Raw genomic sequence first — 16,454 nt, 5'->3', positions numbered from 1 at the left:
TGGGACATCTAGGGAAAAAAAGAGTAAACAAGAGAGGACTTTGGGTTGGAGGAATAGACTTTGCAGCCTTCCAAGCCTTTTATTCATTCAACAAAACCTTTATTGTGTGCCTGCTTTGTTCAGACACCCAGGTGAGCAAAGTGCAGTCATACAAACAGATGGCATTATTCATGAGATTACCATGACTACCACAGTTGATAAAGGCTCGCATTACTGAGGGGGCAGGAAGCAGACATTCTGTAGAAGGAACTAGAAATTGGTAGGAACTTTCTGGAATACCCCATCCAGTGCTGCACAGGACAGGCCCTTGAGTCCTGACACCCTGAGAAGGTCTGGAGAGCCCCATCTAGATGCAGCTGCAGACAAATCAGTGTCTAGGTCTGGTCCTTCGCTCAGCCTAAGGCATATTCTGGAAGGGCACTGACTCCCCATTCCTGTTACATACTGCTGTCGAACACTAACCCAACCTCATCGCTTAAACTGATCATTTTTATTATGTCTCATGAGTCTTTGAATCCAGAATTTGAGCAGAGATTAGCTGGGCAATTCTTCCACTCCATGTGGCATCCACCAGGGTCACTCAGTGGTATTGGGTTGGCAGCTAGGCTAGTGTGGAGCATTCGAGGTGGCTTTACTCACATGACTGACACATTGGCACAAATGGTTCTGAGGGTCCTTTTCCTTCCCTGTATTTTCTCAGGGCCTCAGCATATGGGCTCTCCAGCAGAGTAGCTGGACTTATTCATGCTGGCTTAGGACGCTAAGACACCAAGACAGAAGCTAGCCCTAAAACTAGGTTTGCATCACTTTGGCCATACTCTAAAGGTCACAAGGTAATAGGCCAGTAATAGAAGCCACTTCTCAGTAAGAGGAATATCAAAGAATTTTCACCCATCTTTAATCTGTCACACTTCTTAATTCACGATCGCCAAGAGGGCAAGGTCTAGGACATATGTTCTAGTTACTCTATTTCTGTCCTTCTACTATGTGGGCCAGTTGCTTCCTGTAAGTGTATTGCAACGTGAAAATCTCTCAGCCTCTTTCTCCGCAGAAAATTAGGCTTATTATAACAAGCAAAAGAGAACCCCTGTGAGGTCACCCTGATACCAAGATGTGATGGAAACCAAGGGTGTCTGGCTCTGGCAGACTGCTCTCCTGGCTCTCCTGGGAAGGCCCTTCACTGTGAAAGAGAGAGAAACAGCCTAGTCTCTCAGCTGTTCATTTCTAGAAATATGACTCAGCCAATGGGGTGGAGTTTCTGCTGAATAGTTATTACACTGAACACCATATACACATGGCCACTGTGAAGAAGGCGGTTACTTATGAGCCAATTGCACAGACCTAAGTTATAATTCGAAAATACTGCGATGGAAGCCCTGGGTACATCCTTATTTGTCCAATAGCAGAGAGATTTGACTCTTACCAGGGTTAAAGACAGCATAAAAGACAGTAGTAAAATTGCTTATCAAGATACCATGGACTACATAAAAACTGCCAAAAGTGAGAATTCAGCTGCCAATTTGGTAGGGTACCATCCAGGCAAGAAGTCACGATGAGTGACGTCACCAGGAAAGCTGATCCAAGAGAAAGTCCCAAAAGGCTGGCAGATTGTCTTATCACAGGTTGATACCTGGGCTGCCATTGGGTTATCTTTATATCAGGAGAGCCTCCAGCAAACTTCTTTGAATGTAGATAACTCCCCACCTTTTAAGGCTGGCAGGTAGGTACAGAGGGAACAGGTTTTCCGAGAGGTCAAAGAGAGGATAAGCTACCCTGGGAAAGCACCTGGTTCAGCTCTTAAAAAAACATATTCATGGAAAAGACAGGCTTCGCCATCCTTTAATTCTGCTGCCACGTCTCATAACTGCTAATGGCCCCTCTGTGCCAGGTTGGCAGGTAAGACTCTGGATTTGAGTTCTATAGATGCTGTGTGGTGTTTTAAAATATGTCCACAAATTCCCTGGTACTCTTCCCTCCAAGAGGTGGACTTGGGAGTCTTCCAGAATGGTGGGATAAGAATTTCTGAAAATCTGTTCTTTTGTAAAGCAGTAAGACTACTTGTAAAAATGGTCAAAATCAACTTTTCCAAATGCTGGAAATTAACCAAAGGCTTCCCACAACCCAAGAAGCACTTATTCTAGAAAAACTGCTAAGTCTCCATAAGAATAGCAAATGTGGCATTTTTTTACTTGCACTATCCCCTCATGCTGGCTCAGCAGTCATGAAAACCAGCAGCTTCAGAATCATGGCAGCTGTGAGAATCAACCATCGATTGATTGGATACCAGTTAGGGCCAACAAGAGCCTGGCCAAAAATTTAAGAGGAAAATCTCAGAAATCAGGTGTTCAGAGGGGGCTCTGCAAAGCTCCAACATTATCACAGGATCTGGAAGGCCACACACCTGTGCAGGACTGTGAGCACCCTCAGGAAAGGTGTAAAAGGGACCTAATGTTGCAACTTCTCACCACTGGCTGGTTTTGAGAACCTAAACAAGCAGGAACTTGTATACATCAGCAGCACTGGAAGTGTGCCCCAGCTCATCTGCACGCGCGCACGCACGCACACACACACACACACACACACACACACACACACACTGTCTCTTGGGAAAGGCTGGAGACTAATTGGTTCAAGGCATTCATGGAAATTTCTCTTCAGTCATTATCTAACCATTAAGTTAACTGAATACAGACTTTAGTGGTCAACATGACAGGGAACACATATCAACACAATTTGTCCAAGAAAATTACTAAACAAACAATAACAAAATAGCAACATTGGGGCACCTGGGTGGCTCAGTCAGTTGAGTCTAACTCTTGATTTCGGCTCAGGTCATGATCTCAGGGTAATGAGATCGAGCCCCGAGTAGGGTTCTGCACTGGGCACAGAGCCTGCTTAAGAGTCTCTCTCTCCCTCTCTCTCCCCCAACCCCCGGGCTCACATGTGTTCTCTCTTTCTCTCTCTAAAACAAACAAACAAACCAAAAACAGTAACAATAATCCTGGTGGAGAAAGGTATCTGATTTACAGAACATTATATTATTTCAAATGGCCAGTTTTCAATAAGTGTGGAATTCCTTTTTGGGGTGATGAGAATGTTCTGGGATCAGATAGTGGTGATGGTCATACAACCTTGTGAATATACTAAAATCCATTGTGTTGTACGGTTTAAAGTGTGATTATCATGTTTGGTATGTAACATATCTCAACATTTTTTAATGTCTAATTTTCAACAAAAAAAAATTATGAGACACACAAAGAAACAGGAAAAGATGGCCCATACCCAGCAAAGGAAACAGTCAATACGAATTGTCCCTGAGGAAGCCTCCATGTTGGGCCAACTGTTATACAGACTTTCAACCAGCTATTATAAATATGTTTAAAGAACTAAAGGAAGCCCTATCTAAAGAATTAAATGGAAGCATAAGAATACTGTTTCACCAAATAGAGAAATACCAAATAGAGATTACTTGTTTTAAAGAGGTGGAGCTTAATTCTCCATCTCTTGAGTTGGGCTGCAGTTAGCAACTGAATTCAACCAAGTAGCCTATGGCAGAAGTGATGGTGGTCACCCTATTAGGTACGAAACATTGATGCTACTCCTTGCTCTCTTGGATTACGTGCTCTGGGGGAAGCCAGCTGCTTTGTCATGAGGATGCTTGAGCAGCCCTATGGAGAGAGCCACATGGCAAGGAACTGAGACGTGTCACCAACAACCATGTGGTTGGGTCACCTGGGAAGCCAGTCCTCCAGCTCAAGCCAAGCCTTCAGATGACGGTAGCTCCACCAGCCCCGGAGCTGAATCATCCAGGTAATTTGCTCTTGGATTTCTGAGCCTTAGAAACTGTGTGTCTCCCGCCCTCTGTGTCTGTTGCTTAAGCAGTTAAGTTTGGGGATAATTTGTTATGTGGCAATAGTAACTAATAAATGCTGGGAAGCAGAATCCTTTAAAATAATCAAAGGAAAGAATTCAGATCAATACAAAAATGTTACCAGGAGCTAATTTTGCTTCAATGCGAGGAGGAGCTTTATACAATGAGAGCAGCCTAGAGTAGAATAAGTCACATTTTAAAGTGGTCCGCTGCTGTCATTTAAATTTTTCAACCAGAGATCAATTGGCCATTTATCCTAGATGATGAGTGTGGTTTCCTTCTCTAGTGGGTACAGGATATTTTCAGATGACCTCTGTTCTCAAATTTACTTATATTTGACACCCACTACTACCATGACCATCTGTTTTCCAAAAAGAAGTTGAAATAGTCTAGAATTATGACACATCCATAAACAAGCTAAGATAAAAATAACAGAGGCCAGAAACCACACAGAAGAATTAGGAGAGTTGCTGGAATGAAAATTAAGCTTCGTGGCAGTTTAAGGAAAAAAAAAAAGTCCCACTCCCCATCACTGGAGATGTTGATGTCTTATGAGACCTACCCCTCTTGTGAGATCTGGCCGCGTCTTCCTTTTTTTTTTCTTAGCCTGCTAGCTAATTCTAGGTTGGAGAATCACTGGCGTGGATTATCCCTCCCAACCCTGTCATGTTCTCTATGTTCTCTATGTCATGTTCTCTAGCTCTTGTCAGAGGCTAAATGTTTCCTGATTTAACTGAAGAACATTCCCTTCTACAGATGGGGGGGGGGGGGGAAGTCCCAGAAGATGAGTATGAGAAAGCCTATCTCCCTCCTAAATGGAGAGAAGTAGATCTCACTGCTGCTTGCAGGAACTGTCTTGCAGTCCTGACATTAGGAGGCAGCTCCCCTGGTTTGCCCCAGTGGAAGATGGAGGAGATGGTTGTGGCTTATACACATCCTTACTGAGACAAGTTTCTGGGAGACCCAAGACAAGAGCCAGCTCACCAATCATAAGGCATCCTGCATGTTGACCAGGGATCTACCTCCACAACCTGATGTGGCTGGAAGCATCCAAGTTCCTAGCAGCTTCCTTTTATTCCCAAGCCTCTCTCCTCCTCATTATCTCAATGCTTCTGGAAAAGACACTAAGATGTCGTGTCTCTAAATCCAGTGTGGGCCTGGAAAAGGTTCCTGTTTGTATCCATGGGACACCTTAGTGGTAAAAGATGTTGGAAGAAATCTGACTTGGAGTTGTGCTGCCTTCTGGTGAAAAGTCAGGTGATCAGTGATATCCAAGGTACCACTACGAGGCTCTCAGATTTCAGTGCCACGAGCTTTGAGTAGTGAAGTCACCCATGTGGAACCGGCAAGTATGCATCCAAGGAACATCATGGAAGGAGGACAGGCACTTATTAATCAAAATCAAGTCTAAGACAAAGTAGAGAAATGGCACCTGATGTTCTTTTCACCAAAGTCCCTGCTTAATTCCAAACATATTCTGCAGGCTGGATGTCGGGCAGCTGAAGGGTGATCAGTCTTATGCTGGAATTAAAGCCTGCTGCGATGTTAATGAAGAACCACCAGTGGGTTTGCTGGAAGGTAATTTAGATCTACATAATTATGACTTAATCCCTCACCCTGTGACATCAAAAAGGTCCCTACCCAAGTGGAGGCTGCGTGATTTCATGCCACAAGGAGTACAGCTGAATGACTCCTGTTCCCTTTTGTGTGTAATGCTCCCATCAGTCATGATAGCTTTATTAAATGGTGTGACCCGACCCAATTCTTACACACAGGGTGCTATCTCCTAATCAAAACCTCCAAATGTGGCTGAGCAGGCTGCAACAAGAAATCAAGATGTGCATCTTAAATAGCAGATTAACTGCTCTGGAAGGGAGAGCTGCTGGCAGGGGTATGGATGGCTTAAGGCACCCTCATTTCTTTCCATGGCAGCAATTGGAGGCACAGCCTCGAGCAGATGGAGGTGAAGGAGTCCACAGAGGTGTCTTCAGAACTCCAGCACCTGTTCCGGGGGCAACTGTCCTGGCACGGAATTGCCACAGGGACATCCCCTCATCCCACACAGCAGGTTCCCGGGGTCAAGGAGAGCCTACTGAAGCATTTATGCTTTTCGTCCCCCATCTTCCCAGATGAGGGATGGGTGTACAAGTTAGAGTTGCTGTAGGCGGGGTCAACGTTCCTTTCAAAAAGCAGCCTGGTGACAACTCAATGCCCAAACCAGATGCAAAGCTGGTGCTTGGGTCATAAAACACAGAAAAGGATCGAAGGACTCGAAGGATTTGCTTAGGCCAGAGGTGGTAAAGGAGGGGTAGTGGCTTTATCATGGTTAGGGTGGGGAGATGGAGACTGGGTCTGGGATGTTTCCAGAAGGAGGTAACATTCATGCTTGGCTATAAGGATGGTGCTATGGGTTGAACTGTGTTCCCTCAGAATTCAGTTGTTGAAGTCCTAGCCCTCCTACCACAGAATGTGACCTTATTTGAAAAGAGGGTCATTGTAGATGTGATTAGATCAGATAAAGTCAGATGGGAGTAGGGTGAGCCCTGATCAGTGTGAATGATGTCCTTATAAAAAAGGGAAATTTAGACATACATACATACACACACACACACACACACACACACACACTCGGAGATTCCATATGAAGACTGGAATTATGCTGCCACAAGCCAAGGAACTACTAGTAGCTATCAGAGAGGCCTGAAGCAGATCCTTCCCTAGAGCCTTTAGGGGGAGCGCGGTCCTGCTGACACCTTGGTTTCTCACTGGCCTCCAGGACTGTGAGGCGATACACTGATGTTGTTCAAAGCCCTCAGTGTGTGGCGCTTTGTTGTGGCAGCCCTAGCAAACTAAGAGGGATCTGTAGGACTATATTTTTAGGCAAGGGAAGAGAGAGGGTTGGGCGAATGGAAGAGCGCCAGCTTCTTAAGAACTGGGCTCACATCTCAGGAGCATTCAGTGGTTCAGTTTTGATGGAACCAAGAATCTGAAGAGGAGACATGGGAAGGTATTTAGGGGACAGACAATACAGAGCTCTGAACGGCGGGAATTTTTTTTTTTTAATCTGGGGGAGGTTGCTTCTTGGTTGTTTTGTGATCACCTACATCCACTCTAACTGGAAGTGTTTTGAGGTATCTGACTTTGGTGTGTAGGACAGGGGAACCTGGTTATATTCTGGGAAGTGACTCGGTCAGATGTCTATGGGAAGCTGTGCTTGGATCCATCGAGCTGCTGCAGGCAGCTGAGGAAGAAGCCAGGAAGGTGGCAACAGAACAAGGAGGGGATGAAGACAAGAGATAAAACTGTAGGCCAACCTGGCAAATGTTGGTGAGTGAAGTTGAAGGCGGAGAGAGGAAGTGAGCTACACACGCATGTTGTCACTGTCTTGAGCCTGGTGGCTGAGAAGACCGTGGTGCCACTGACAGGTGTGGTAAGGAGGGGAGGCCCAGGTGGAGGGAGTTGAGGAGTTCCTTTGTACACATCGACTTCAAGGGTCATCCGTGGGGTGCCTAAGTAGAGAAGTCCAGCAGGCAGTTGAACTTAGAAGAGAATGAACTTGAGAGAAAATACGAAATCATTCACCTTGACGTGGGAACTGAAAATTTGAAGCCAACTGTAAAAGCAGTTCTGGTGTCCAGGAAATGAAATGGGGAAAGGAAAAAGCCAGTGTGGCAATACAGTTAAAGATTGTTCTAGGGCACCTGGGTGGTTCAGTTGGGTAAGCATCTGCCTTCAGCTCCATGATCCCAGGGTCCTGGGATTGAGTCGGCAGGGAGTCCACTTCTCCCTCGCCTTCTCTCCCTCCTCCCACTTGTTCTCTTTCTCTCACTCCCTCAAATAAAGAAATAAAAATTAAAAAAAAAAAAAAAGATGGTTCTAATCTATTCGAATGTGGTTGTTTGGTTTTTTTTGTGTGTGGGGGAGTGTTGTTGTTTTAAGTACTATTAACCAAGAAAAGATACGGTCAGTGGCAAAACAGCTTGAACAATGCTTTTAGCCAAGTCATGTCTCCGGGTGGGTGGATGAGGTAATGAAATAAATATACTGTCAGGGAAAGTCTCTCCCACCTGGAAAAACAAAAGCACAAAGGCAAGCCCGAGGCCCTGCAGCCCCAGAAGAGTGGTCTCCCTGCTTCGCAGGAAATGGAAGTGGAGACACCGAGGGAGCAAGAAAGCAAAGCGCTCAGCTTTCTTTGGAGAGTTAATTAGCTGGTGAGCATGGAGCTCTCTGACGGAGGAAGCTCTGGTCATCAAAGTATTCTTAATTGATGCATCGGGAGAGAGAGACAAAAGCAGCAGCATCTGGAAAGAAGACCTTGGATGCTTTTTGCAACAGAATGAGAGAAAGTACTTCCTTTTCAAGCTGTGGTGAAGTTCAGCAGTGAAGAGCTAGTAGAATACTGACCATGCTTAACTCTTTCTACGCTTGAGAAGTTATTAAGCCAGGTAAAAGTGACTAATATCCCCTACAATCTCATCACCAAGACTTATTCAGCCAAATAAAAGTGATGAAGACCTCACACCGTGGCTTGTCGCCAAAACTACTTACTACCTCATCACCATCCAGTAAACACAGAATGTGAGCCCCAATTACATAACTGCTGACAGCTACATTAAAAAAAAAAAAAAAAGTAAAGGGATTCCCAGCTGGCTCAGTGGTTTGGCACCTGCCTTCAGCCCAAGGTGTGATCCTGGGGTCCCAGGATCGAGTCCCATGTTAAGCTCCCTGCATGGGGCCTGCTTCTCCCTCTGCCTGTGTCTCTGCCTCTCTCTCTTCTCTCTCTCTCTCTCTCTCATGAATAAATAAATAAAATCTTTTAAAAAGAAACAGGTGAAGTTCATTGTAATCAAATCTATTTTGATAAAATATTTAACCCGTGATGTCCAAAATATTACCTTGTCAGCATACAATTAGTATCTAATTTTTTGAGGCATTTTAGGGATTTTGTGGCATGAAGGATTCAAAATCCAACGTCTGTTTATGCTCTCAGTACATCTCAGTTTACACCAGGCGCGTTTCAAGGGTTCTGCAGCCACATGTGGCCACAGGGTCGCACTGTGACCTGAACCCCGGGGGACTTCGCCCTTGCTAAGCTAGTCATCCACATCAGCTAAGGGGTTCCAACATCATTTTCAAAAGAGATGATTTTTCCTTACTTGGAAATTTGAGGGCCATGAATTTGCTAGAAATATCTTCAAAATTATATGGCACTTTCTCTTGTTTAAAGGTTGGCCACAGGACTCAGTTTCCAAATATTATTTTGTACTAAGGCCCAAGTAGAATCTCAAGGAAACGTTTAGGAAAGGGACATGGTGGGGATGGATGAGAACTACCTCCACGAAGGGCTGCCTCTGTGCAGCACACTGCGTAAGGGGCTACATCTACATTAGTCTGTGAAATTCTCACATGGAACCCAGGCAGTATGTTCATTACTCCTAGCCTTCAGTGAGAAAACTGGAGATAAAAGAAGCTCTGTACCCTCTCACATATGTGCTACCAGTAACAGCTAGTTACGTGCAACCAGTAAGAAGCCTTCATTTTCAGTATTAATGGTCCCTTAGGTTCTGAGCAACACAAGAACAGAGGCCAACCCTATAAATAGTGGTACTAAGTGGATTTCCTTGGCTTTAGCAGTGAACGTGTTGCCCAGATGCAGCCCATGTGATGTGCCAAGACTCTCCCATCCTGATCAAGGCATGTGGGTCATTGAACCCACCCTACCAACCTCCCTTCATCCTGTCCCTCTGAGCACAGCAGTGAAGCTGGGCAGAGAATATTATCCATAGAAGGAGGTTAAGCCAGCTACCTGGTACCCTGGAAAGCCTTGGCCATCTCTCCTACTGAACTCTTGTCCCCATGGGCTGAACAACGAGGCCTTTCTTGACATCTTGGAGCTGACTAGGCCTCACTGCTCAGCCTTAGGAGGTCCCAGGAAATAGCCAACTTAGGAGACAAGGGGAGCTGCAGGTAATGGTAATCAGAATAGTATGTCGTTTAAAGTAGTTGAAGAGAGCTCCTCATTTGAGAGAAAAGGTAGAGATGCACAGAAAGGGTTAATGGGCAGAGCAAGAAAGATCACAGAAAGGCTGAAGTGGAAGATGCCCTGGAAGCATCTTTCCTCTGTAATCAGTCCCATAGCTTGATCTGCAAACTGGATGTGGGGCTGGAGAGACTGACCAGCCTTCTTTTGCCCGGTCCCTCCCGTCTGCTTACACCCCGTTCCACCTGCCCTTTCTGCATCAGCCGGTCACACAGGGGAGCCCGCTTTGTACTTTGTGCTTACTTTACGCAGCCTTGGCCCTCCCCACTAACTGAGAGCAGGGACTTCACTCAGGTCTTTCTGGCGCTTGGTTTATCACAGCGCTTCGCTCCCAGAGGCACTCCATAAGCATTTGTTGAACTGAATGTAAGGATAAAGATCCGGGGTGCCCTGTAAGCATACAGTTATAAGGTAGAAAGGGTTAAGAGTGTAAAGAACAGGGAGGGTGTGGAGAAATTCATTTGCATTTAAGAGAGAGGTGGGAGGAGGCTGCTGAGGCGGATGAAGTGGGAGAAGAGGTGCAGGCGGGGGGTGCAAGTCTGCAGACCCTTGAGAAGCCCAGGAGAAATCAGAGACCTGCATTATCTCATTATCACATTAAAGAGCTCTGACAGGGAAGACTGCCCTTTGTTGACAGATACCTGTTTGATCTTATAAGGGAATGAGGGGAAAGAAGTTTCCTATGGCTTCTGTGAAATTGCTCTGCATTTCACAGAGAAGACTCTCTAAATTACAAAAGCAATTAATATGAGGTGATTAACTGCTCCAGATTCTACCCAAAAAAAAGGCAAACTAACTCAAATAACCAGTTAACCATTGGAAACATCCAAGAATGGTTCCCACGATCAAGGCAAGTGATGAAAGGCCTAAGATGGCCCCTGAGCTAGGCAGAAGACAGCTATTTTTCAGAAACCAGGCTCCCTCTGACCCCATCCCACTGAGTACAAAGGCTGACGATTTTATGCTGACCCAGTTCCAAGAGGCTTATGTGGGAGTGTCCCCAAACCATGCAAGAAGAGACCATCTCTGCCTCTGAAACTGTGGGGTTTTTTCCTAAGTGGGAACCCACTCCCAGCAACTCCTTCAGTGGCACATACCATTGGCCAGATGAGCTTCCTGCGAACACACTATGCCAATCGCCAGCAAGGAATGGGGCACTCTGCTTGATTGAAAGCAATCAATCAGCAGGGCCTTCTCCGGATGGGGCCAGGCCTCAGGAAGAGCACCTGTCTGCTTGTAGGTAGACTTCCTGAGGAGGTCCAGGGGCTGTGAGGATGGAGGAATGGAGTGGAGGTTGGGGGGTAGTAGATGTTAGGTCTAAAGATGTTAGTGATGTGCTCCAGCTTGTGTATTTTCATGACCCAGTGTTTTAACTCTACTTGTTAAACTAGTGAAGCCTTAGTTTTTTCTTCTAAGAGATTTCTTTCGTACTGGGTTATATTTCAGGTTTCTGTGGGATGTGCAGAATGCAGTAGAAAGAGCAAATAGGGGCAGCCCCAGTGGCGCAGCAGTTTGGCACCGCCTGCAGCCTGGGGTGTGATCCTGGAGACCCGGATCCAGTCCCACATCGGGCTCCCTGCGTGGAGCCTGCTTCTCCCTCTGCCTGTGTCTCTGCCTCTCTCTCTCTCTCTGTGTCTATGAATAAATAAATAAAATCTTTTTTAAAAAAAGAAAAAAAAAAAGAAAGAGCAAATAGGCTCTGGGATCAGCTTGATGTAGGAAAGTCGTGAGGGTTCAGAGCCAACGGCCAAAAAGGAATTCTTGAGACGTCTTTAGTCAAAAAGGTGGTGTTTTAGAAGCACGGGGCAGGACGTGTGGGCAGAAAGAGCTGCACTGGGGTCTTGAGGAGTGGCCCATTATATACTTTCAAGTTGGGAGGGAGCTAGGAATAGTGTAAATCTCCCAGGTATTCTGGAAACAAGGTTTCCAGGGGACTAGCTATTGTTAGGAAAAGGTCATTTATTAGTGTTAAGTAAAAACTCAGTCATGAGACCCTTCAGATGTATATTGTGGGACATATGCTTGGGGGATGATTGCCAACCTGTATCTAGGAGGGGGTGGGATGGGTAGAGATAAAGGAAGTTTCCAAAGGAATCTTTATATGTTGAAGTAGATTCACAGGATCCTGCAGATTGGGCTAAAATTGCCTTTGGCCCTTAGCAAAGTATTAACACCAAGGCAGCTGAGTTCCAAGAGGGATGTCACTCTGCCTGTTGTAAGGGCTTGTGAATGGGCTGCAAGTTGTAAGGAAATTTAATTATTCTTTTGCCTGTTTCCCACATCAAGAAGACCTGGGTTTATATTTTTTGCTGGGCTACTTACCTATTGGCTCATGTACTCTTAGGCAAGTCAAGTCACCTAACCCCCTAACTCTTGTCTTCTGGTTTGCAAAATGGGATAATAGTTCCTACTGTTGTGAATATTAAGAAAGTATTAAAAAAAAAAAAAAAAACTTAGAATAGTGCCTGCCATTTACCAGGTACCTTTCTCATGAAATCTCTACATCTGTATTAGAAATGGTAGCAATGCTGGGTAGGCCAGCTGCTTATTCAGTTGCTGGGGAGTTGACATCCTAGATTTGTTTTCAGGGGAAACCTATGAAATACTTTACAATTCCACAGAGTCTTCTGAGAAAATAAGTACAATAAGGTATTTTTTCATAAATATTGAGGATGGGAGGCACCGAGAGCCAGTCTAGCAAATTAAAGGATCCAAACAAAAGAGAAAACATTGGCATGCCCTTTCTCTCCTCACTAGGACTCGATATTGCACTTGTACCCTAGTCCACGATGGGGAGAAAGGATGGGTTCCTAATGGGCTCTGTTAGCCACAGCCTCCTGCCTTCCCTTACCACTTGGTCCTTGTTCCATCATTAGCATCTCTCACATTGTATTACAAAAGCCACCCATCTTTATGAATCATCTGTACTTAGTTCAGCTTCTCCAACTAGACCCTGGGTTATCACAGGCGCCTTTCCTTATTTATTTTGTCTCCCTAAGGGAAATTCCGGGAATCTAGAAGCTTCTGTTTAGTATGTAAATTGTAAAGAGAGACTGCCATTTCCTAACTAAAATGTGACCCCTTTTAGTGCTGTGATGAGGTCATGGGATGTTCATTTTCATCTTTAAGGGATGGCTGTGAAGTTAACAGAACTGCCCTCGGAGGAGCCATTAGGAAGGCTAAGAAGGGCTGAGGCTCTGACCCACATTTCAGTTTATAAGGGCTGCCATCTTCCTGCTGTGTCATTCCTTTCTTATCTCAACCTCTCTTGGCAGCTCTTTTTAATTGCTGCTCCTTGAGATGGAATTCTTGTTCCTCTGTTCCCGTAAGAATAGCTCAAAATTTAAGAAACCAACTTTTATTTTTTTATTTTTTTATTTTTATTTTTATTGTGCTGCTCTTCTCCAGAGGCTATGTGTTTATCAGATTTGCTTTCCAGTCTTGAGGTTTGGCAATCTTGTTTTGGATTTCTACATATTCCTCATGCTGTAATGTTTCCTCACCTTTTATGATTCCTTTTTTGAATGATTGGGCTCAGAATCATAGTCTCAACAGTCCACAGCTCAGATTCTATAGTTTACCATATAAGTAAAAGGCTGGTGCTCTTTAGCTCTCAAAACACAAATGGACCTGCTTCATGGTGATATGCATTCAGGTTCCACATTAATTATTTCTAACCAGGAATCAAGTGGGTGGATACTCCTGGTGATGCTGGTAGTAGACCAACATTTGTTTGGGAGAGGGTGGTAAAACATAATCAGTGCTGTGAATCTAAGTGCTGCCCCCCAAGTGAGTTCCAAGTACCAACTAGTATCTCAGTGATGAAAATTTGCTAAAGTCTTAAAACCAAAAACTGCACTGTCATTTGGAGTTACGTTGACTTGTCTTTGGCCTTGCATGACACCCCCAACTTTCCCTTTCAAAACACCTGATCTTCCTCTCAAATAATGGACAGCTGATATTCAGATGCTGGCCTCTGCTATTTCTTCTTACATTTCCTTGTCTGTTTTCCTACCACTGAATTTGTTCATGCCTTCAAGATCCTCACATGCACCCCAGTGCATTCTTTTTTCCCCCAATCTTCACCCCTTCTGTTCATCTATTTCTGTCTATCCAGTTTAAATGGCAACCTCTTCCTACAGTGGCAGCCTCTTCAGTGGGTAGTGTTGTAAAACAATATAGATCTTTTTCCTCCTTACTCAGAAAAACTAATGTCTTTTGTGGTCAGAAAGAAAATTAGTAGCAGCTGAAAGTAGAATTTTAACGACACTAAGACCTAATTGTTATTCTGCTTCGACTTTAAATCCTGCCTCCTCTTCCACAAATTCCTATTAATTCATCAGCTAAATAATGTGGCTGCTACTAAAGATTCTGACATCTAATTCTCTGCCTGTGCAGGTTTATTGCCAGGGTGAAAAATACTTTGTCTTTTTACTTTCATTTTTAAAAACAAGCATAATGAAAATATAAAATATTGTTGAGGATTTATCTAAGAAGACTTGGCAGTTTCTTTGAGAAATGGTTGAATGGGGAGATGTGAATCAAATTCGGAACCTCTCTTCGGAACTTCTACAACTCGACCTCCTAGTCCGGGAATAAGTATGAGCCGATTGGACATGGAGAAGATCTCTCTATATTTTCAACTGTGATCCATATTCATTTACTTCTTTTAAATGTTAAGGGTAATTTTTGAGATGGCAGAGGATTAGGAATTAGCCATGTAACCTTATGAATTATGATGACTGTCATCATCAGAAGAGGTTGGGTTTACACAATATCCCACAAGTAGAGTACTAGATTATTTCCTTCTGCAATATAAGCCTGCTATTCTGAAACTTGCTGACAGGAGGTGGTTGGGGATATTTATAAGCACAGAAGCATTTTCTTATGGATTGAATCAGCAATAGGGGTAGCTAGGAGGTTTCCCAGGATTCACCCCTAGGGTACAACATTCTGGGTGTAGTTTACAGAATGATTCAATTCATGTCCAGCTACATGACAGAGGTCCCTTCCAGACACAGATTAGCGAGGCAGGGCTGGGTGTGGATTGAGTTTGCCCTTTAGTTAGGTTCAAATGCATAGAAGAGAAATGAGCCAAGGGAGGAGGTAATTCCTTTAAGATGTGACTGAAGGATCAAGATGAAAAGAAATAGAATACTTGGGTACTTCCAGATTCAAGCCAGCTCTCTCATTAACTTCTGATAGAAATTACTGTTTACTGTAATCCAGCCCTGGGTTTACCTCTTATGCCCAAATTGTAAATGCATCTTCATAGCTGAGTGGTAGAAAAACAACGCTTAACTTTCCGACTGGGTTTGGGGAGACTGGAGAAACCCTTTTGGCTGCTCTAATTTGCTAGTAGTATAAAATCCGTCCTCTTCACCATCTTTCCTTCTTCCCGGCCTCCGCAGCCACGAAGGTCGAGCTGTGCAGTTTCAGTGGGTGCAAGATTTACCCCGGACACGGCAGGCCCTACGCCAGGACGGACAGGAAGGTTTTCCAGTTTCTTAACACAAAATGCGAGTCGGCCTTCCTTTCCAAGAGGAACCCTCGGCAGATAAACTGGACTGTCCTCTACAGAGAAAGCACAGAAAGGGACAGTCGGAAGAAATTCAAAAGAAAAGAACCCGCCGTGCAAAGTCCAGAGGGCCACCCCTGGCCCATCTCGTGCCGATATAATGGCCAAGAGGAATCAGAAACCTGAAGTTAGGAAGGCACAGTGAGAACAGGCCATCAGGGCTGCCAAGGAAGCAAAAAGGCTAAGCAAGCGTCTAAAAAGACAGCAATGGCTGCTGCCTAAGCAAAAGATTGTGAAGCCTGTGAAGGTTTCCACAACCTGAGTTGGTGGAAAACGCTAAGTTAGTGGATCAGATTTTTAAATAAACATCTGATTCTAACTAAAATAAAATAAAATAATAAAATAAAATAAAAATCCTACTAGTCTGCTTATAATAGCTATCTTTAGTACTCGGCAGGGGTGTTAGTTTTTAAAATTGTTTTCCCTTTGAAATCTTGGCTTTATTTATTTATTTATGATTTATTGATTTATTGATTTATTCATGAGAGACACACGGGGTGGGGGGTGGCGGGACACAGGCAGAGAGAGAAGCAGGTTCCATGCAGGGAGCCCGACATGGGACTTGATCCTGGGACTCCAGGATCATGCCCTGGGCCAAAAGTAGGTGCTAAACCGCTGAGCCACCCAGGGATCCCTGAAATCTTGGCTTTAAAAACAAAAAAGAAAGCTTCAGAATCTCCCTTCCCTTCTTTCCTAATTCCTTGGCAACCAAAAAAAAAAAAAAAAAGGAAAAATTCCTCAAAAAAACCCACCCCTCAACCTTCAACTTCTAAACAGGATGTAAATACCATGGTGAATATCTCACTAGACTAAGTAGCTTCACTAGTTCCTTAAGAAAGGCTATCTTTGGAGTGCCTGGGTGGCACAGTTGTTTGAGTGACTGACTATTGGTTTCATCTCAGGTCATGATCTTAGGATCTTGAGATCAAGCCCTGGTCAGGCTCTGCACCTAGTGCAGGCTCAGG

At 44.4% G+C, this 16,454-nt stretch overlaps 1 pseudogene; it reads left to right on the top strand.

Moving 5' to 3' along the window:
- Positions 1–9,180: 9,180 nt before the first annotated feature.
- Positions 9,181–15,769, top strand: LOC112928986 (large ribosomal subunit protein eL24-like; annotated as a pseudogene).
- The last annotated feature ends 685 nt before the right edge of the window (positions 15,770–16,454 follow it).

The sequence above is a fragment of the Vulpes vulpes genome, chromosome 7, assembly GCF_048418805.1.
Source record: "Vulpes vulpes isolate BD-2025 chromosome 7, VulVul3, whole genome shotgun sequence".
Lineage (NCBI taxonomy): Eukaryota > Metazoa > Chordata > Mammalia > Carnivora > Canidae > Vulpes > Vulpes vulpes.
This window is presented reverse-complemented; position numbering and strand designations above follow the sequence as displayed.